We start from the raw sequence: 5,000 nt of genomic DNA on the forward strand, positions 1-5,000 counted from the left end.
GTCCCGCTGTCCGGTTCCCCCCCGTCGACTGCAACGGGTTTCCGAGGCCCGTCGGTCAGGCGCGGTTCGCTCCGCAATCCGCCGGCCGATCGGCACCGGGCGGGGCTCTACGGAAAGAGGGGACCCTCCGGCGTCGAGTGCCGGCGCACCGACCCCGCAGGCTGACCGGGAAGGTGAAGACTCACCCCGCTGAATGCCCGGCCCCGGGCACCCTCCGGCGCCGGGGCCATAACTTCGGGGAGGGAGGTCCGAGCTCCGCGCGGTCGACGGCAGGTGAAAGGGGCCGGTGCGCCGCGGAAGGCGACAGCAGTCCCGTCAGGCTGCACCTCTGCTCGGGCGAACGGCGTCAGGAAAAGGGGAGAGCACTTCCCCACCGATAGCTCCGGAACGCCCGGACCCATTGGCCCGCGGCACCGGTGGCTGCTAGAGGGCCTCCGGCGCCGTCAGCCGGGGTACGTCCCAGGCCGGCCGGACGGCGGGCAGCCGGAGGCAACGGCCTGGAACGGAGCCAGACTTGAGTCGTTCCGTGCCGTGGGCAAAAAGGCAGGGCTGCGGGTCAGCGCAGTTTGGCAAACCTAGCCGCAAGTGCGGGAAGGGCGGAGGAGCACACGGACGCCGCCTTCCCAAACTGAGCCCAAAGTGCCCAGGCATGCCCCCTTGATCTCGCCTAATCAGTGAGCCCAAAATAATTTCAGAGTGTGGAAACCTTATCCAAAAAGGTCGAAAAGAACGGCCAGAGATCAAGTCCGAAAGGGGAAATCAGTAACAAGCAAGCAGAGTAATCATTAACCAAAAAGCGCAAAATTATGTTAAAAGTGAGAAATCATTAACCAAAAACTCGAAAATAATGTCCAGAGACCAAGTCCGAAAGGGCAAATGGTTAACCAGTAAGCAGAGTAATCATTAACCAAAAATCGCAAAAGTAAGTAAAAAGTATGAAATCATTAACCAAAAATCGCAAAAGTAAGTAAAAAGTGTGAAATCATTAACCAAAAACTCGAAAATAATGTGCAGAGACTAAGTCCGAAAGGGCAAATGGTTAACCAGTAAGCAGAGTCATCATTAACCAAAAATCGCAAAAGTAAGTAAAAAGTGTGAAATCATTAACCAAAAATCGCAAAAGTAAGTAAAAAGTGTGAAATCATTAACCAAAAACTCGAAAATAATCTCCAGAGACTAAGTCCGAAAGGGCAAATGGTTAACCAGTAAGCAGAGTAATCATTAACCAAAAATCGCAAAAGTAAGTAAAAAGTGTGAAATCATTAACCAAAAATCGCAAAAGTAAGTAAAAAGTGTGAAATCATTAACCAAAAACTCGAAAATAATGTCCAGAGACTAAGTCCAAAAGGGCAAATGGTTAACCAGTAAGCAGAGTAATCATTAACCAAAAAGCGCAAAAATATGTTAAAAGTGTGAAATCATTAACCAAAAACTCGAAAATAATGTGCAGAGACTAAGTCCGAAAGGGCAAATGGTTAACCAGTAAGCAGAGTAATCATTAACCAAAAATCGCAAAAGTAAGTAAAAAGTGTGAAATCATTAACCAAAAACTCGAAAATAATCTCCAGAGACTAAGTCCGAAAGGGCAAATGGTTAACCAGTAAGCAGAGTAATCATTAACCAAAAATCGCAAAAGTAAGTAAAAAGTGTGAAATCATTAACCAAAAACTCGAAAATAATGTCCAGAGACCAAGTCCGAAAGGGCAAATGGTTAACCAGTAAGCAGAGTAATCATTAACCAAAAATCGCAAAAGTAAGTAAAAAGTGTGAAATCATTAACCAAAAATCGCAAAAGTAAGTAAAAAGTGTGAAATCATTAACCAAAAACTCGAAAATAATCTCCAGAGACTAAGTCCGAAAGGGCAAATGGTTAACCAGTAAGCAGAGTAATCATTAACCAAAAATCGCAAAAGTAAGTAAAAAGTGTGAAATCATTAACCAAAAATCGCAAAAGTAAGTAAAAAGTGTGAAATCATTAACCAAAAAGTCGAAAATAATCTCCAGAGACTAAGTCCAAAAGGGCAAATGGTTAACCAGTAAGCAGAGTAATCATTAACCAAAAATCGCAAAAGTAAGTAAAAAGTGTGAAATCATTAACCAAAAACTCGAAAATAATCTCCAGAGACTAAGTCCGAAAGGGCAAATGGTTAACCAGTAAGCAGAGTAATCATTAACCAAAAGGCGCAAAAGTAAGTAAAAAGTATGAAATCAGTAACCAAAAAGCGCAAAAATATGTTAAAAGTGTGAAATCATTAACCAAAAAGTCGAAAATAATCTCCAGAGACTAAGTCCGAAAGGGCAAATGGTTAACCAGTAAGCAGAGTAATCATTAACCAAAAATCGCAAAAATATGTTAAAAGTGTGAAATCATTAACCAAAAACTCGAAAATAATGTGCAGAGACTAAGTCCGAAAGGGCAAATGGTTAACCAGTAAGCAGAGTAATCATTAACCAAAAAGGGCAAAAGTAAGTAAAAAGTATGAAATCATTAACCAAAAAGCACAAAATTAAGTTAAAAGTGTGAAATCATTAACCAAAAAGTCGAAAATAATGTCCAGAGACCAAGTCCGAAAGGGCAAATGGTTAACCAGTAAGCAGAGTAATCATGAACCAAAAATCGCAAAAGTAAGTAAAAAGTATGAAATCATTAACCAAAAAGGGCAAAAGTAAGTAAAAAGTATGAAATCATTAACCAAAAATCGCAAAAGTAAGTAAAAAGTATGAAATCATTAACCAAAAATCGCAAAAGTAAGTAAAAAGTATGAAATCATTAACCAAAAAGCACAAAATTAAGTTAAAAGTGTGAAATCATTAACCAAAATGTCGAAAACAATGTCCAGAGACTAAGTCCGAAAGGGCAAATGGTTAACCAGTAAGCAGAGTAATCATTAACCAAAAATCGCAAAAGTAAGTAAAAAGTGTGAAATCATTAACCAAAAACCCGAAAATAATGTCCAGAGACTAAGTCCGAAAGGGCAAATGGTTAACCAGTAAGCAGAGTAATCATTAACCAAAAATCGCAAAAGTAAGTAAAAAGTGTGAAATCATTAACCAAAAACTCGAAAATAATGTCCAGAGACTAAGTCCGAAAGGGCAAATGGTTAACCAGTAAGCAGAGTAATCATTAACCAAAAGGCGCAAAAGTAAGTAAAAAGTATGAAATCAGTAACCAAAAAGCGCAAAAATATGTTAAAAGTGTGAAATCATTAACCAAAAACTCGAAAATAATGTGCAGAGACTAAGTCCGAAAGGGCAAATAATTAACCAGTAAGCAGAGTAATCATTAACCAAAAAGCGCAAAAATATGTTAAAAGTGTGAAATCATTAACCAAAAACTCGAAAATAATGTCCAGAGACTAAGTTCGAAAGGGCAAATGGTTAACCAGTAAGCAGAGTAATCATTAACCAAAAATCGCAAAAGTAAGTAAAAAGTGTGAAATCATTAACCAAAAAGCACAAAATTAAGTTAAAAGTGTGAAATCATTAACCAAAAAGTCGAAAATAATCTCCAGAGACTAAGTCCGAAAGGGCAAATGGTTAACCAGTAAGCAGAGTAATCATTAACCAAAAAGCGCAAAAATATGTTAAAAGTGTGAAATCATTAACCAAAAACTCGAAAATAATGTGCAGAGACTAAGTCCGAAAGGGCAAATAATTAACCAGTAAGCAGAGTAATCATTAACCAAAAAGCGCAAAAATATGTAAAAAGTGTGAAATCAGTAACCAAAAAGCGCAAAAGTAAGTAAAAAGTGTGAAATCATTAACCAAAAACTCGAAAATAATCTCCAGAGACTAAGTCCGAAAGGGCAAATGGTTAACCAGTAAGCAGAGTAATCATTAACCAAAAAGCGCAAAAATATGTTAAAAGTGTGAAATCATTAACCAAAAACTCGAAAATAATGTGCAGAGACTAAGTCCGAAAGGGCAAATAATTAACCAGTAAGCAGAGTAATCATTAACCAAAAAGCGCAAAAATATGTAAAAAGTGTGAAATCAGTAACCAAAAAGCGCAAAAGTAAGTAAAAAGTGTGAAATCATTAACCAAAAACTCGAAAATAATCTCCAGAGACTAAGTCCGAAAGGGCAAATGGTTAACCAGTAAGCAGAGTAATCATTAACCAAAAAGCGCAAAAATATGTTAAAAGTGTGAAATCATTAACCAAAAACTCGAAAATAATGTCCAGAGACTAAGTCCGAAAGGGCAAATGGTTAACCAGTAAGCAGAGTAATCATTAACCAAAAATCGCAAAAGTAAGTAAAAAGTGTGAAATCATTAACCAAAAAGCACAAAATTAAGTTAAAAGTGTGAAATCATTAACCAAAAAGTCGAAAATAATCTCCAGAGACTAAGTCCGAAAGGGCAAATGGTTAACCAGTAAGCAGAGTAATCATTAACCAAAAAGCGCAAAAATATGTTAAAAGTGTGAAATCATTAACCAAAAATCGCAAAAGTAAGTAAAAAGTGTGAAATCATTAACCAAAAAGTCGAAAATAATGTCCAGAGACTAAGTCCGAAAGGGCAAATGGTTAACCAGTAAGCAGAGTAATCATTAACCAAAAAGCGCAAAAATATGTTAAAAGTGTGAAATCATTAACCAAAAACTCGAAAATAATGTCCAGAGACTAAGTCCGAAAGGGCAAATGGTTAACCAGTAAGCAGAGTAATCATTAACCAAAAAGGGCAAAAGTAAGTAAAAAGTATGAAATCATTAACCAAAAAGTCGAAAATAATGCCCAGAGACTAAGTCCGAAAGGGCAAATGGTTAACCAGAAAATCCGTCGAATAATGTCCAGAGACTAAGTCCGAAAGGGCAAATGGTTAACCAGTGGAAGGGCGATCAAGCGGAAAAATTTGCCCCGGTTACCCGGGATGGAGTTCCAGAGGTCCGGCCAGAGTTGTCAAATTCGTCCCGCTGATCGGACGCTTGTCATTCGGGTGGCTGGGGGTTGGCGGGGTATCTGCACAGTAGTAGGAGGTGGCAAGTCGGGACTTGGACGTT

This window comes from Heterodontus francisci, unplaced genomic scaffold (assembly GCF_036365525.1).
Source record: "Heterodontus francisci isolate sHetFra1 unplaced genomic scaffold, sHetFra1.hap1 HAP1_SCAFFOLD_970, whole genome shotgun sequence".
Classification (NCBI taxonomy): domain Eukaryota; kingdom Metazoa; phylum Chordata; class Chondrichthyes; order Heterodontiformes; family Heterodontidae; genus Heterodontus; species Heterodontus francisci.